Raw genomic sequence first — 17,991 nt, 5'->3', positions numbered from 1 at the left:
TGGTCATTCCTGCTGTGCATCATTTCCTCCCTTGGCTCACTTTCCAGGGCTGAGTCTCATTTTCCACTCAAGGCTCACTGCTTTTAGATGCCATAGACTTTGTCTTGCTTCTTCGGGCTATTTCAGGCAACTGTATGTCCAAGGTAAAACTAGGTACCAACTGGGTGCTGGGCACATGTAAAACAATGAGATGACATCCTCAGCAATATGTCATCCAGCAGGGAGTGACATGCTCAATGGACCCTCCCTTGGAGGTACTAGGGGCAAGTTGCTGAGAGTGATCTTGAGAATGTGGGCAGTTGCACCTGAAAGCATGCAGGAGGCATCCAACTGTGCTTTCTCCTAAGCCTAAGTGTTTGGACAAGCCCTACTGAGCAACTTCCCTGCCCTGTGCCCAGCCATCCTTCAATACTTGCTGACTGATTTGAGAATATAAATATATGTCATCCTTGGAGCAGAAGCCCTTCCCATGATCCGGTCAAAGAGCCTTTGGATGAGTATGCAGTATTAGTAATTTCCAGGGATTCTGTCTACTTTCCCTGGAGATCTTGACTGTGTAATAAACCCTGGGTAGGAATAAGAGAAAGGACAAGTTTTTATTAAGTTTGAAGAAACCACTACCTGGAGTTATGCAACATTTTTTTTTTCCTGCTGATGCAAGAGAAAGAGATGGCATGCATACTCACGAGAATAAGGAGATGGTCTATGAATGGGGCAAGTTTTGCATTTAATTATGAAGCATAGCAGGAACTTGATGACATATTCCTTGCAGCCATTTTGACTTACAATAGATTTGTTCTGATGATTTCCAACTGCCTTCTTAGGAATATGATGTAGTTGCCAAATAAATTAAGAATTTAATTCATACATCTCAATGGCTTGGAGTCATATACAAATTTCAGAGCATAACATCTTTCATAATCCCAGCATTCTAACTGGCTATAGAGGAGGCACCCTTGACCTCTGAGTGGCGAACAACACTGTAGGGTCCAAAGCACAACAGTGGACTTTGGTGCCCCAGAGGCACATCAAAGTCTGGATGGAATCACATTCATTTTCCACACCTTGTATGTGACCTGTGGATGTAAATTTTTACTCACTAAGTACCATCAGTCCTTAGGAATGTAATTACTCTCTACCATTAATTATCTACTAAGATGAATGTGTGGATGGCAGGCCAGAAAAACATACATAGAATGACAAAGAGCAAGGAGTGGAAAGACACATTGGTGGACAGAGACAGGCACATCCTGACAGAAGAAGGGGCACTCGGTAATGATGGGGCAGTTGAATTATGGTGTTTTGTTTGCTCTGTACTTAAAGGAGATACAGAGAGCTTGAGTGGCCTTCAGCCTCACTGTCAGGTTTTTGGCAGCTTGGTTAGAGTTGCATCAACCCAGAATGGAACTTGACACATAATTCTGGGGCAGAATCAAGGCGAGGGCAGGCATCTGGGTATAGCATTCTCCACATACAGAAAGCTCAAGTGTCAGTCTAGCGGGGAGGCCAAGCTGATATCCCTGTGTTTGCCTCCATCTACAGCCCTCCACGGTGCAGGTGCCGTGGTATTTTACAAAGAGCACGGCAAGAAGACAGAACAACAGTGTAGTCCCTGAGCACAAGGCGGGCAGTGAGAGGTACTGATAGTCTGACAGTGTGAGGACTCCATGCAGACTTCAGAATCCAAGGGAAATGTAGATCTCACCCAGTCCTTCAGTGGCCCTACTCCCTATTGCTCTTCTTGAAGCTTTCCTTGGAGGAGGACCTGAGTGATGATGAGGTGGACCCTTGTCGTGTGTGTGTGTGTGTGTGTGTGTGTGTGTGTGTGTGTGTGTGTGTGTGTGTGTGTTTAAAATGAGCAGTCTGGCTTGGTAGGAGAACAAAGCCTGAGGGTGTCTGTCCTCCCACAGAAGGAAAAGAGCATGCCTTTTTCCTAAGGGCTGATCCCTGGACTTGCTCTCTGCAATGGCACACTTTGGGTTAAGAGCTGAGTATTATAAAAGAAGAAAGAGACTATATATTTAGTCCCCATCCCTACCCTGGAGGGTAGAGACTGGGAAGCATTATATATTTTTAAACTCCTCAGACTATTTTATATATATATAAAATATATAAGTATATATATATATATATTATATATATATATATATTTATATATATTGGTTTCTGTTTTGTTTTTGAGACAGGATCTTACTATGTAGCTTTGGCCATTCTGGAGCTTGCTTTGATTGACTAGGCTGGTTTCGAATGCATAGAGATCCACCTGCCTGAGAACCCTCAGCGCTGGGATTAAAGAGATGCACCACCATCCCTGGCTTCCTCAGGTCATTCTGATAGTGCATTTATGAAGTTAAACCACTAGCTTGTGCCTTCTGTTATTTTCTTCCCCAACTGCTTGATATCTTCTACTTCATTTTTTTTAATTTAAAAATTTTTATTTATTATTAATGTGTGTGTGTCGGTGCTAGCACTTGATCACATTCCATAGAGGGTCATGGGGCGTCATCCCTGCTGCGTAAGATGGGATCATATTTGCACAGATTCAGTGATGTCATCACTCTGCATAACTCTGGGTAAATTTGCCACATCAGTGAACCTGATAGACACAGTAAACAGAGATGTACTCAAAGGAGAGTTAATACAATACATACAAAGAGAAATACAAATACCAAGGCAAAATTAAATTGAATGAAGGCACAAATTTAGTGAGGCCATAGCACTAACCACCACTATTCAAACAGGCACACACAACTGACTGGGAGAAGTCGTAACACTGCACTCTTAAACGGCCCTGAGAAGTGAAACAGAAGCTCGAAGTTCAAAGTAAGAAGCTGGGAGCCCTCAAAGTTTCCACCTCCCCATGCTTCCACCTGCAGAGTACCAGGAACTCTTGGGGCACTAAATCCTGGACACAGGGTTCCAGCTGTGGGAGTCATTCATCATCAGGGGAATGCAGCCCTCTGTGTTGGTGGTGTCAAGGGGAAGACAGGGGAGAGAGAGATCTACTTGTACTACTCTTAAAACTGTACAGACTTTTTAAAACAGTAGTAATACGTAGATGGGTCTGGCGCAGAGGAGAAGGAAGCTGGTGTCACAGTGTCAAACTGAGATGCAAGGTTAAAGGTCCAAAGACAGACTCTGGGTGTCTTAGCCTGGCCCAGTGAACTCTCCAAGCTGGGAGAACTCCAGCACAAATTCCCTTGGACTTGGAATGTCAGCTCTTGGCTGTAAGAGCTTTCATCTACATGAAAGCAGGGAGCTAGCCTCTGTCTTCCTCCTGTTTGTTTCTCAAGGTTAGTCAGTTCAAAGGCATTCTTCCTTTAAAAACTCAATCCCTACCCAAGTGGATTTTTAACAGAGAAGATCCTGAGTGTGAGCTGGGCAGAGGAAATCCAGCCCGTTGGCTCCGTTCCTTTTCTAAACAGTGGGGTTAGATATAAGGACCAACTGTCCACCTGCAAGCACGCTCTCCTTTACCACCTTCCATTGGGAAGTGTGGTTTTTTTTTTTTTTTTTTTTTTTTTTTTGGTTTTTTTGAGACAGGGTTTCTCTGTGTAGCTTTGCGCCTTTCCTGGATCTCGCTCTGTAGACCAGGCTGGCCTCGAACTCACAGAGATCCGCCTGCCTCTGCCTCCCGTGTGCTGGGATTAAAGGCGTGCGTCACCACCGCCCGGCTGGGAAGTTTTGTCCTCTTTAAAAAAAAAAAAAAAAAAAGTCAGGAAGAGTTGCTTCCAGCCAGGATTCCCTGAATTTCCAGTGAAATGACTGACTAGGTTTACTGTTAATAGCCTCATTAAATATTCATTGAGCACCTGTTACTAGATAGTACAGTGTTTCTTCCTTTAAGGATCTCTGAGTTGTGAGTCTCCAGGACCCATCCGTCCACTCTCCCCTCTTTGAAAGCATTCTCGATACTTGAGGTTAGAAGAAATGATTTTAAACAAACAAATAAAACCAACCCTCCACTTTTCAAGTAATATTGCCAATTGAAAACCCAGACTCAAATTCCAGGGAATCACCATATCTTTTCCCAGCTGGCTCCCAGCCTCAGGTTTTCATTAGAATCACTCATCCCCTGGGTAGAACTTTAATCCTTCCTCTACTGGCTGCCATGTTACAGGATTCCACTGTTGAAGATGTTGGTCCTAGCTCACCCCCTCTCTATCCAACCCCAGTGCTACCAGTCACCTTTGACACTAGTCAATTCTCACTCAAAGCACCTTCTCAGCTGGGCTCCGGTTCCTTTTCTCTGCTTTCTGTCTGGATATCAACACTTCCTCTTCTCATAACACACATTCTTGTTGAAAGCATCCTGTGATACCCGCCTTGCCCTTCTGCTTCCTTCTCAAAGTGGCTTCAAACTGTGTCTGGTCACCCTGTGATGCTACAACTCAAACCTTTGCCAAATGTCACTCCTCATCCGTCCCCTCTGAGTCTCTTCCTGTCACTCCAGCACCCACTGGGCCTAAGCCCTGGGTCTCTGTGTGCTGGGCCCAGGATCCTTTCTTCACCTCACACGATGTCAGCCATGGAGTCACTCACACCTGAACCTTCCATCCTGAGTCTCTCTTGTGAGTCTAGATGTGTTTGCATATTTGCCACATCCCTAGTCACCTCTTCTTTTCCTGCTGGAGCCAAATTCCTTGAAGGCCTTTCTTCCAGTCTTGGAATCTCTTCCTCCATTGCCTAGGTTCCTAGCTGCCACCTGCTTCTCTGTCTACCTTGCCCATGTCCACCCTCTTCTAAGAGTCTGGTCTTTACAGTACCAGTGAATTTCCAAGACTGCTAAAAGCACCAGAAAAAGCCCCAGATCTCATGAGGCAAGAAGGAGATGCTATGGGCTGTCCAGAATCTAACCACTAAAAACACGTGGAAGAGATTTTACAATGCGACAGTTGCCCGGTTTAGGATACCTCCCAGGAACAATGTGTAGGGACCCATGTTACTTGAGGGAATGGACTAGAAACACGAAGTTAGCAATGGGTCTGCTGTTCCTCAGAGACTTTCCTCTTCACAGCAGCTGACAGAAGGGCCCCAACATCAGCCTGCCCTGTTGCTTCTCCGGGTCACTGAAGTGGAGAGAAATCAACTTTCATTTGCAAAGCTGCTTATTATGCCTTCGGCATTCTGCAGCTTTCTCTCCCACCACTCCTGGTCCATAGTTTACTGCTTTCATTTTATGCCCTAGGCTAGATTATCAAAGGCTGAACTGGAATTTTCCATAGTAACTCCACTGCAAACCTGAAGGGCCATTTTGACATGCTGGTAGGATCACTATTGTTTGTTTTTATTGCTTCTTCACTTCCTTTGTTAAAATAGCAGAACTTCTGTGACTGTTCCCTCTGCACGGGTGAGCCTGTCTCCAGCCTTTTCTTTCTCAGCCTTCCTAATCCCAGGATGATGCGGCCACTGGACACGTCTATGAATATGCAGTACTTGAAATCATCTGCTCCATACTCTACAAAACCAATATCCAAATGATTATTTCGGAGAGAACTCTTTCCAAATCCCCATGAAGTGGTACACTATCCAAAAGGTTTATAGAGTAATTTAGAAATGCAACTCTTTCTTGTCAACCATTTCTACTTTCTCCATATTCAAGTTCATGTTTCTCTCATGCCCAGCTTGAACTGAGTCTCCAGTTCAAGCTGAATATCTTGATGACTTAGGACCCAGGTGACTGAGCAACCAGGAGATGTCTCTGAAGTTCCAGTATTTCTTAATCTGAAACCAGGATCTTGGTTGCCTGGAGACACCTCCATGCCTTCTATGCCTTCAGGGGATGAAACGGTTACATCCTCAGACATGGTTGAGAAGTTCAAACCTAAACCTTGAATGCCGTACTGCTTAGTATGCAATGTCGTCCAAATACTTGTTTATCTGAATTTGCCAGGGCCACTGTAACTTGTACAAATTTGTATTCCATCCTCAATGTATAAGATAAACACTTTTTTTTTAAATCAACTGATTAAAGGTCATGATGTTTTACTGTATTTACATAAAGATAGCTTAATTTAAGTTTGGGTAAAGGCTTCTCTGAACATCTTGGAGATATGTGTGTTGTCATGTCATATCAATCATATTAAATTTTGCTTTAAAATATTGAAGCCACTCCATAATGTTCTGAAATATTAAAATCAAACATGAAGGTTCCACATCATAAATTATGTCAGCTAATTTGGGGTTGGAGAATGCCAGTCTCTGGAATTACAAAGGGTAGGGTGATGAACGTGGCTGTCACATTTACGAAGGTTCTATGAAAAGCAGGCCTTCTTGCATTGGGAAGTCCTTATGGCCTTTCATTCCCAGGAGAATGAGAGCCACTACCATTCTGTATAATCGGTATGGTGTCCCAGATGATCTGTTAACAGCATCCCTGGCATGCACTTGCTTAGGTGTCTGGTGGGTTGGTCTAGAGTGTTAGAATTAAAGCCTTTGGTGACCCCACTTACTGCCCTTCTACGGCAAGGCCTATCCTCAGAACTGCTGCACGGTGCTGTGCTATGCCTCCGATCATTTTTGAACATTATTGTCTGAGAAGCAGCCTGGCCCCAACGTAAGTAATCTGCTTCTACAAGGGAGTTCGGTGGCTGTCTCTCTCAGTTAGATGGCCATGCAATGGAGCAAAAGAGAGGATACAGATATCTGGTGATGTGGATAAGTACCTGGCCTCTACTGAGATAGCCTGGTATGTCTCAGCCTCCTCTTTATTTTCTGTGAACTCTACTGTGCAGGGGTCTTCCTCGGAGAAGGGGGGGGTCTTTCATTTATTTATGTAGCTCCTAAAATTTTTATCTACAAAAGGAAAACAGAAGTCAAAAATTGCCTTTTCTTTCATGGTGCAAAATAACAGTGACAGCACAGGAGCTCTGTGGTAAACTGAGGTAATAGGGTGACTGGATTTTCAGAGAGCCTCCCTGAAGGCTCATATGGAGTTTTCTAGTACTTGCCTTATTAGCCTGCTTCTTAACCACTAGTTATGTTTCTTGATGGGATAATGGATCTGATTTATATCAAAGCCCCAGTGTCTTAATCATGATAATAAAACAGAAAGTCATGGCAACTGTTGTCATTTTAAGACATTCTTTGCTTTTCAAGGACATCCTATCTTTAAAGAGGAGCCTTTGCATCGGATTTTAAAAAATAAATTGATTCACTCTACCTTTTAAAGGAGAAGATGGATTTAATGAAGAAAATCAAACTCTCTGTAGCTCCCATAATTTATACCAAATCATGTGATATGACAGCTCTGCTAGGCTCCCTCCCTAACAAATTCAACTCTGATAAACCCATTCTGAAGAGCGGTACCCTCTCATGGAAGTAGTAAACACGGACAGTAAATTATTAATATCTGGTGAGGTATGCAGATGTCAGGACTTACATTTTTTCCTTTGAGCTGTTTTGTGAACGCTTGCTAATCTTGTTGCAAAAAAATGCAAAGATAAATATGAACTTTGAAAAGTAACATTCAACAGGATGTGAATGTAAGAAATAGCACACCATGAATAGTAAAAGCCAGCATGTTCCGCCTCTGCGGAGTGAAATGATTACTGTCTGTTCAGCCTTTACCATGAGCTTCATAAGGCGGTATCCTTTTTATTTATGAGCTACTCGTGGGGGGGGGGGGGATCGAGGCTTTATGATTTGAATGGTATTTTTAATCAAGTCCCTAGCCCTGTAACCTTGACTGTGCGCCCTGGTCAGGTTGTGAAAAAGTAACCCCCAGCAAGTCGTTTTCCAAGAGGAAACCTTCAAGCTGCTGACCTCAACCCTGTGTTAGCCCTTGCCTTGGTGCTCTGAAATGATCTCCTAGGTTCTTAGCCAAGGCAGGGCTTGCCCAAAGTTCCTTCTCACTCTTGCCAGTTTCACCTCGGGATGCTTCGGCAGAATTTCAGCGCCCATGCAGACAAGGTCAAATTAAACTGCTTCTACTACTGCTTCTAGCTCATAAGCCCAAGAGGGCAGCCAGTCCCCCCAGCCCCAGACCTGCACCAAGAGAGGGGAGGGGACCTGAGCCCTCGTCTGCAGAGAGTGGAAAGCACCCATTTTCTCCCTTATTTACTCCAGGGGCGCCTTTCCTCCCCCACGCCTGGCATCCTTTTATCACTGGCTGGCTCCATCTCCTTGTGGCATATTTTCAGGGTAGTAGAATGTTGAGGTCACAAGGAGAGGCTCTTCTTTCAAGCAGTCGAGACACTAGCCTGGAACCCCGAGCATGAACAAGCACGATGCAGAGAGTCTTGTTCTTGACTTTGGGCTCTAGTCTCTGCCTCTGCTCGGGGTTGGCCCGTGTTCCGTCCTCTCTCTGGCCCTCCCTAGTCCCTAGGTTCTGCAGCATCGGTTGGTTTCCCACGCTTGTGCAGGTCAGACATAGGATGCCAGACATGCAGAAGCTCAGCGGGTGCAGACCCCAGCCCGCAGCCCGGAGAAGGTGCCAATACCAGTAAGCAAGAGAGGAGACCAACATTTCACGTGGGCATTTTTGCCTTCGCTCCTGCTTCAGTCTCTGCTCAACGGCAGGCGGCAGGGCCCCTCTGCTCAGACTTATCCCCCTATCTCCCTGAAGTTAATCGGCTATACTGTACTTGGCAGTTCGCTTTAGTTTGGATAATACTTTCAAAACCTCGAACGTTCCAGAGAGATGGTCGTCCCCAGAGCCCCTCACCCCCCTCCTGCCCAGTTCTGCCTGGCCAAGGATGCCCTGTGCTCACAAGGCTGTGGCGTTTGTCTAGAACAGACATCACATTCCCGCTCCTCCCAGGCTGTCGCCAAAGTTGCCAGATACCCCTGGGCGAAAGGGTCCTGCCAGGTGCAGTTGTGTAACCTCGCCCCCCACCCCCGCCCCTGCCCGTCACCGGGTCCTCCCATCCCAGACCCAGGCAAAGCAGGTTTAGGGGCGAGTGCGTGCGCACGAGCCAGGGTCTGCGCCTATCTGCCTGTGGTCAAGTACACCGAGCTCTGGGGCGGTGAGGAGGGCATGCTGGGCTCCGCTTACCTTTGGCTGCTTACTGATAAGTGGAGGTCGGTGCAGCGCCTGGCTCGGGCATGTCTTGCCGCGGACCCTGGCAAGCCTGGCGCGGCACGGAGCACTCCGGGCAGAGCATCCACGGCAAGGATCGCCGGGCTCGCGCCGAAGGAGGCTCGGCTTCGGGGACTTGGCCAGCTGCGTGCCCGCCGCCCGCCCCCTCCACTGCCACGGGCCCGGCCCGCCCGGCCCGCCCGGCCCCCGCGCCGCAGCTCGAGTCTCTCCGGCTCCTGCTCAGCGACGCGCGCGGGGAGGCAGTGGCTCGGCCGGCTCCGGGGACGCCCGCGCGCTCGCCCGATCGCGGCGCGGCGGAGCGAGCCACAGCCACCCGGCTCCGTGCTCCTCAGATGTCCTCATTTACTGCAATTGTCTTCGGCGAGATCCGGGAGTCGGGCCGGGCGGAGGGGGCGGAGAGGGGGAGGGAGCGGGAAGGGAGTCCTGGCCGCCGCTCCAGGTCCCGGCCACTCTGTGGAACCGGGCGGCCAGAGGACTGAAGAGAGGGCGCCCGGAGCTGCGCGCCAGCCGCCTGTGCGCTCGCCTGCCACCGAGGCGGGCGGAGCCCCGGGGCCCGTGGGGCGGGGGTGGGGCGGGGGCGGGCCGGGCCGCGTGCGTGGGGCGGGGGCCCGGCGCGTGGAGGAGCCCCTCCAGCCGGAGCCGGATCGCGGGCAGAAGGAGGAGGAGGAGGAGAAGGAGGAGGTGCTGGAAGCAGCCGCTGGCTGCCGCCTGCGCGCGGAGCTCCACTGCCACATCCTGGGGTTCTGGGCTGCAGGCGGCGCTGCGCGGCCCCTGGAACTTGTTGAGTCTACCCCGGAGCCACCTCAGGAGCTGCAGGCAGGCGCGGGGGCCCTCTTGATTTCTCCCTCAGGAGCAGACTAGACTGTCTTCAGGAGACCCCGCTTGATGGCTTTCTGAATTGTCAACCAACCTACCTCTGCTGGACGGCTAATTCCCTAGGTGGGAGTGGGCATGGGGACAAGGCGCCTGCTCCCTCACCTGCAGATCTGTCTTTGGAGAGGTTGGCGGTTAGGGTTGCCCTTCTGCATTTCTATGTCTGATCAACCAGGAGTCCAGCCTTCAAATAAGAACTGGAAGGCAAACCTGTTTAGTGGCCTAGGGGATAAGGTAGAGAGTGCCTGCCTTCCTGCCAGGTCTCTTGCATGCTGACAATTTGGGGACATATTTTACAATTTGGGGGACATTTCTACTACCCCCTCATCTGGACTTCCTAGTTCCTCTGTCCCTCTCCCTCTGCAGAGGCAGTGAGGGGAGGTAGGAGTTGTGTTTGTTTTGATCAAAATTAACTACACCTGGGGAAGGGATTTCTCTAGCATGAACCAAGAACAACTCCCATCACTTACCGCCAGCTCCACCAGAGTGATCTGGTCTTGGGAGCTCTTAGCTGCGGGCTCCCTGATGCCTAGCAGGGCTGAGTGGCAGGCACTGGAACTAAGTATCCCTGGATGCAGGTCTCCTAGCCCTACCGAGGACGTACTTGAGAGTAGCCACACTGTTTACAAGAGGACAGAGCATAGTGTTAGCTTTGGCCAGAGAATTGGGAATTCAGATGGGAAATGCTCTTACTTATCCACCCCCTACTCCCACCCCCCCCACACACACCTTGCCAGATAAGAGATAGGTTCTTGCTTGTTCCTATATATCCCTCTATCCCTGTATCCCATCTTAGTATTCCAGGGCTCTCCATTGCTCTATCCTCATGTAGTGTGCTGATAGAACCTAGCTCCCTGCTTTATATATAGTCTCTGCTCTTTAAAGGGGCTTTCTATGAGGTGCTGTATTTTCTATGTAAGGCCATATGTCCACATGTTCCAGAAGGAAAATATTCTGAAATATCTTCCCTTTCCATGTCTCTCTCAGTATCCCTTGGGCTACAGACCCAAGATCCTGGTAAGAGAAGGTTTCCTAGAATGTACCACCCGGCTCAGCTAGATATCAGAGAAGGACCCTGAGCCTGCAGCTATGTGCCTACCCCAGCTCCACTGGAGTATCTGGTTTTGTGGACACTCAGCTGCAGGCTCAGGGTCTTCTCTGATAATCTAGCTGGGCCTGATGGTTAGGGAGGGAATGCCAAACCTGGGGAATCGAGACTCTGTCTCGTTCACTCTTTAAAATGACCCTTGGAACCTAGATTTCCCCTAATTCTGAGTGATAGCCCCTTTTCTTCTCTGGCCCAGGAGGCCATTGGGATCTGTGTGCTGGCTGATTTTATGATGAACTGACACAAGCTGAAGTTATCTGAAAGGAAGGAACCTCAACTGAGAAAAATGCCTCTGTGAGATCAGCTATAAGGCATTTTCTTAATTAGCAACTGATCCTGGAGGACCCAGCCCATTATGGGTGGGACCACCCCTAGGCTCCTGGTTCTGGTTTCTGTAAGAAAGCAGGCTGAGCAAGCCATGAGGAGCAAGCCAGTAAGCAGCACCCCTCCATGGCCTCTGCATCAGCTCCTGCCTCCAGGTTCTTGCCCTGCTTAGGTTCCTGCCCTCACAGCTTTTGATGATGAACAGTGCTATGGAACTGTGAGTGAAATAAACCCTTTGGTCATGGTGTTTCATCACAGCAATACGAACCTTAAGACAGCCTGCAAACCTGAACAGACCCTGCTGCCCAGATGGGGACCAGAAGCATGTGTGTAGGATTTGGGCTGTGTAACAGCAGATGGAAAGGGTTCCTGCCTGAAATGCCTCTTCAGAGATACGCTCTTACAACTCTGGCCTTGGGGGAATCTGTCCAGTGTCCAGGAAACTTTCTGTAAATCCTATTGTAAACCCATAAAATTAAAATCTACTTTCTATTTCTTAATCATGTCACCATAAAGCTGCCAGGCAATGTGGGAATGGGAACAGTGATAATGGAAACTAGAGGTTTGGGGTCCATGAATAAAATCAGATAGAAAGGCCTGCAGAGGAGGTCAGTGCTCAGCCACATGTGGCACTGTGAGCTGGTTAGAAGGTGTCTGCAGGGACAATGTCAGTGAAGGTCCCCGCAGTGGATACCTAGAGGAGGAGAGAAGGAGATGCCATAGCTGGCAGATTAGAAATCTCACTCCTGTGAGGAAGACTCTAGTTGAGCCACCGATACTCTGAGTTCCTTGGCTGGGCCAGTAACTTCAGCTGTTGCTAAGTCTGTTGTTATCCTGGTTTAGATGTAAAATGCCTCACTTGGTCCCCAGCTGCTGCTGATGTTTGGGGAAATTGTGGGTGCTTTGGCAGGTGGAACTTACTTGGAGGGAATAGGTTGCAGGGGCGTGGGTATGAGGGTGGTCCTTGAGGTTTCTAGCTGTGTTTTGCTTCCCATCCCCTACTGGAGGTCTGAGAAGTCCCAGCTCTGTACATCTGCTTCCATGTAACTCCTTCTACCCTGGAGCAGCCTGCCACCCAACCTTCCCCAACATGATGGACTGTTCCTTGAGACCATGCGCAAACAAATCCTTCCTCTTTAAGTTGCTTTTGTCGTGAATTCCATCTCAGTAATAAGCAAGCCACTGATACACCTCCTTTTTTTTTTTTAAATTGTACAACCCCATTTACCTATTGCATCACAAAGTCCGCCATCACAAACTGAGATGTTGATGAGAATAGGTCTCACTAGACTTTTGACCAGGTATGAATTTATTCCATCTGGGTAAGGTTGCTGCACCATCATGCTCAGATCCTTAAAGCAAGTCTTGCATTCAGGCTGTCTGTAGGGAAGGAGCTCTGGCCTTCTTGCTGTCCACAGATACCCTTTGCATCATGGTCTTTGCGTGGACAGAACAGATGTATATATTAAGAGTTTATAATGAGCCCTTAGGTTCAGCTTCCGCAGAAAAAGAAAGTGGACTCATTTTAGGAATCAATTAGGTATAAATTGGTTTCTTAGATTTTTTTACCTCAGAATTTCACTACAAAAGGTAGTCTTGCAATGAAGAAAATGGTCATTTTAAAAGAGATTTCCCACAGGCAGAGTCATCCAGAGAATAAAACTAGAAGGAAATTCACACTATCTAACCCAAACAGATAGTGTCTGTTCCTTTGACTTCCTGGAAGTGTGCACATCTTGAAATTCCCAACCAATTAATTGGCCAGAAGATGTAGCTTGGTTGATAGAGGACTTGCCTAGCATGCACAGCCCTAGGGTCCACCCTCAGCCTGCAGAAACCAGACGTGGTGGTGTACACATGCAAAAGGAGTGCTTGAGAGGTGGAGACGGAGGATTAGAAGTTCAAGGTCATGCTTGGTTAAATAGCAAATTGGAAGCAAAGCCTGGACTACCAAAAACGCTGCCTCAAAAAAAAAAAAAAAAAAATCAAAGCCAATAGTATGATAAACTGCAGTGGGGGAGGGGGATGGAGTGTTTTTCAGAATTTTCTGAGCAGTTTTAATTCCAAACAGAAAGTAACATACATATCTACTAAGAAGTGAATGAGTAGGAATTTCTTCGTCCTGGCAAAATGTGAAGTATTATCTAGAAACAACCACTACAAAATTATTACCTTCTGAGGCCAGAAGACTTTCAGAAACATCATGCAGACCAAGGGTGTATAACACTAATTGGCTGGAGAGATAGAAGTGGTTAAGAGCACTAGCTGCTCTTACAAAAGACCTGGACTTGATTCCTAGCACTCACATCTCACATTTGTCTTTAACTCCAGTCCCAGGGACTCTGATGCCCTCTTCTGGCCTCTGGGGGCATTGTGTGCATACAGTGCACACCACACACATACATGCAGGCAAATACATTTTTTTAAAAGAAAAGACAGAAAAAGAGAGTATGTATCACAGGATTCATTCAAGTGGAGTCCAAGAAAGATGTTTTTGGTGCCTGGAATGAAGCTGGTGGCTACCTTTGGAGGCTAATGACACAGAGCCTGGGGACCCCCTTGCACATTCATTGACCTGTGTAAGCCAGGTGTCTGTTCATCTCACTGTATATTGTCTGACTGGTGCTACTGCATCCTCACTATGCCTTATAATACATCTCTTGAAATAAAGAGGCTTATTCATCAGTGAGATGAGCTTTCATCACTGAAGCCAAAACCCAAGGGAAAGGGACAGGAAGGGCTCTGCAGACTCGCTGCACGCTTAGCTGCAGGTGAGAAAGTTCTGAGGGAAGCTGCCACTGAACCTCGGCCCTCCTGACTCTCAGATGCCCCTGTGACAGAGCTCACTTGGGAATGATTTTCCCACGTTCTACTTTAATGTTCTCAAGTGACTCAAGGTGGGACTGTCTGCCTGTCTGCGGTAAGCAGTTTGCCCCCTCCAGCTCAGAGGCTGCAGCTGCAGACATGGTCACCCCACAGTGCCCTTCACAGTGTGAGATGGAGCTCACACTGATGAACCCCTGTTGGATGGGAGCAGTAACACATGCAAGCTCTACTTTCTCTTTCAACAACAAGACAGGCACAATGTTCAAAAGGCATTGCGACCAGGCCTCCCCTTAGCTCAGGAGAATGGTGAGCTGCCCTCCTCAATCACTTCGCATGTCACCTGCCTTCTTCCTTTTGGACGTGGGTTTTGCTTGAGTCTCCATCCAGGTCAAGCTCCCTACCCATAACCACCTATTGTCCTGGTCACCAAATCTTACCCTTCTGGAGGAGAGCCACTTGGCCCCCTTCAGATGCTCCTTTCACCCATCTTTTCCTTCCAAGATGAGAGACTAGGGATGCTTTATCGGCCGCTAATCTAATTAGTTTGGAGAAAGCTGAACATCTTGAAGACTGGTTAAAATCCCAGGTTTTCTAAACTAATCAGTGCAAATAGAACTTTCCAAGGGAAATGAGATGTTTTTCCTTTTAAAGAGGATGTTAGTGGCTCTAGCCTCCCCTTAGCAACTGGAGCAGCTGTGCTCGCTCAGAAAGGATGGAATGGGCATGGACTCCTGGCACTCTCCCAAACCTCCATGCACTGGGTTCTCTCGTCAGACCCACAGGCAGCTGGCCATGGTGGTTCATGACTGTAATTCCAGCTATCTGGAGGCTGGGGCAGGAGTTCAAGGCATGCAGGGCTCCAGAGTGAGACCCTGCCTCAAAACAACCCCAGGCTTCCCCTTCTAGGTTGGCCACCCTATGGCCCCCACCCTCAGGACTCCCCAAGGAAGCAAGTCTGCAATTGCTGTTTGGCTGACTCTCTCGTCTGTTCAGCCTGTGCTATGATAGCAACAGGGTTTTCTCACCATCCTTGTCGAGTCTGAGGAGCAAGCCTTTTGCTACAAGGGGTGGCTGGCTGCAGGGCCGTTCTCAGTGTTTACTATCACTGCCAAAGCAGCTCATCTGCTCAGGCCAAAGATGACACCTTTAACCAGAACTGGGTCAAAAAGGGATAAAAATTGCTCTCAAATTTCAGTGTCTGTCTTCCAGTCCACTCTGCTAACACTGTCCTCTGCTTTCCCTTTGGAGGTCTGTCCTCGGACAGAGGCTGGGCGGCAGCTTGGGGCGTGACACGGAGGCCTGAGGTCAGAGTAGAGCCACGTGGCACTTGTCTTGCAGCATCTGGCATAGGGGTTTCCTGGTTTGTCCTTGTTTGTCCCCAGCCTTCCCCGGGCTTGCAGGAGAGGGTAGGAGAACAGGAAGAAGACCATGGGAGTCTCCTGTTCCCTTTGTTTGCTTCTTTAGGCTCTTCCTACTACATGTGTATGATCCTCCACTCTGGTTATGAGCCTGCAGCATACTGTGCCCTGGCACTTCATGTATTGTCTGCTTTTGTCCTCATGAGAAGGCTGTGAAATAGATAGGGGCCAACTTTCCACAGATGTTAATCAGAAAAGGTAAGCCATTTCTCCAAGGTCACACAGCTAGGACGTGCCGGAGCCTAGACTCAAATGCAGGTCCTGCACATTGCCAAACTGCTTTGCTCAATTCCTTATTTTTATCTGCCCTTGATGTTCCTGTAGAATATATATGGTAAGCTCGTGCAGTTTGACTTGGGCTGAGCATCTTTCAGGAGTGAGGAATGTCTGTATCCATTGTCATCCCCTCTGAGGTTTTTGCCTGCCCTAAGGAATACTTTGCCCTGAGCAAACTGCACTGCTTCAGGCCATCATGGGAGCGGCCCAGTGCTCTCCTGGGACATACTCTGACCCCCAGTCAAGTCTTTTGCCTTTGCTGAGCTATCTGCTGCAAGCTGGTAAGAGTCAGGCCAGGTTTTCCTTTCCTTCCTTAGCTAGACATCCTTCCCTCACGGTACCTGTCATTTGCACTGTAGAGTGAAACCAGGCATGGAATCAGCAGAAGATCAGGGTCTCTGTGAATTGGGTAGCACTCTGCTTCACCCATATGATTTCAGTGACATGAGCACACATTGTCTTCCTTGAATGACAGTTATTAAAATGATGCATCACATCATACATGTTCTGTATACACCACAGAGTCCTTCTTCAAAAATGGTCTGTGCCACATGTAATAAAGTCATATTTTATTACTGTGGCCTTTACTGATGATACAGAATTCCTGCCTGCTTTCATCCCTGAGCCCCAGCCAATTTGGACAGCACCCACCTCCTGCTGCTCTTCTTTCTCCTGCTCCTCCTCTTCCTCCTCCTCCTCCAGAAGCTTGCTGTGCATATAATTCTAATTACCCACCCTTGACATTTTTATACTCAATGTAATAAATTATTTTGCTAATTTGGGTCTAGGAATTGATTACCTGACTTTGGGTGTTGTGTTTACTAAGGAGTGTGGCTCCCAAGCATGGGAAAAGGAAGGCGTTTGTTTTTAAGTGCCAAAGTCCACATTGGAAGAGTACGAATGTTTTTGTAAATATTTATTTGTATTTGGTGATCTCTAAGTCCACACACAGATTTTCAGTTCTAATTTGTTCATTAACATTTTTTTTAATTACTGTGAACTCTTGGGGATTAGGTGAGCAGGTCATTCCTACAGTCCTCCTGCACTGCAGGCCAGAGATCTCTCCATTCAGCCTAATAATCCAGGTCATGGTACCTGTGGGTGTGTTACACTTTAAGGAGCATGTGTCTGTAGACCTCACATCTTAGTGCTCTTCTGCTAGTTCAAGTGTGCCTTTAAGCTAAAGCAACAATCAAACATTTCAATGAACACATTTTACATGCAATTTTACTCCCAGGATTCAAACAATAGCATGGGAATATGCTGATAAAGGGTGCCTACCATTCTTCATTTGTAAATAGCTAGTGTCAATAATTTGAAGTATGGATAGTTAAAATATGATTCTGAACCCCTTTGTCACAGCTGTCACAGCCCTTTTACTGCAAGAGAACTTCAGTGGGGTCCTCCAAACCTCCATACATCTTAAAGTTAGGAAGGGTCCAGGTTCTTGGGCTTCTTTTTTTTTTCCCCAGGTAATGGAGGCCTTTTCTTTTAGCATCCATTGGCTAAGTATTTCAGTAGATTAAGCAAAGAAACCTGAAAGTCAGTGTGCTTTATAGTGTATGATGTACACATGTACATAGATGTGAATGTGTGCATGCATGCATGCATGCGTCCGTGCATTTATATAAGGCCTGTTGCTCACTGTAAAGACAGCAGTTAATTCAGATTCATTCTGAGTGTGTTTCGATATGAATCCCTAAGTTTTGTTTTAGAATTTATTGGCTACTGAAAATAATTCCTTAAGGTTAAGCAATTTATAAATAAATGGGGAAGGGGGAGGGGTGAGTTAGGAGACTGAAATGGATGTTGTTCTCAGTGGCCACTGGGGGCTCCTTCAGTTCCCCATATTTGTAAGTGATGAAATCTTATAGGCAGTCCTGAGCTCAGGTCTCTCCACTCATGGGTTATATGGTTACACTTGATGAGCATGGGAAAACATAAAATCACTCTTTTATTAGATATCTTGGGCTATAATGTTAGGCCCTGAAGTTCTCGTGGAAGATCAAATATTTTGAAATTTATTTTATTTCCCTGCATCCAAGTATGAAAACGAAATAATTAATTTTAATGACACCTTTTCCTCTCCTTCCCAGTGGAGTAAATATTGTCACATGAAATTGTTG

The 17,991-nt window shown here is 47.2% G+C and overlaps 2 protein-coding genes across 3 annotated transcripts in view; one reads left to right on the top strand and one right to left on the bottom strand.

Moving 5' to 3' along the window:
- Positions 1-9,177, bottom strand: part of Insyn2a (inhibitory synaptic factor 2A) — a 57,944-nt gene extending 48,767 nt beyond the window's left edge. The window contains exon 1 of one of the 2 annotated variants that reach the window (XM_052714778.1): positions 8,996-9,177. The gene's annotated coding sequence lies outside the window, so the exon portion shown is untranslated. The remainder of the gene's footprint in view (positions 1-8,995) is intronic. The other variant, XM_052714777.1, reaches the window with a different exon arrangement.
- Positions 1-17,991, top strand: part of Dock1 (dedicator of cytokinesis 1) — a 516,647-nt gene that overhangs the window by 268,652 nt on the left and 230,004 nt on the right.

Source organism: Peromyscus californicus, unplaced genomic scaffold (genome assembly GCF_007827085.1).
Source record: "Peromyscus californicus insignis strain IS unplaced genomic scaffold, ASM782708v3 Scaffold_4__1_contigs__length_199733344, whole genome shotgun sequence".
Lineage (NCBI taxonomy): Eukaryota > Metazoa > Chordata > Mammalia > Rodentia > Cricetidae > Peromyscus > Peromyscus californicus.
The sequence above is the reverse complement of the archived record's forward strand: the minus strand, read 5'-3'. Positions and strand labels throughout refer to the sequence as shown.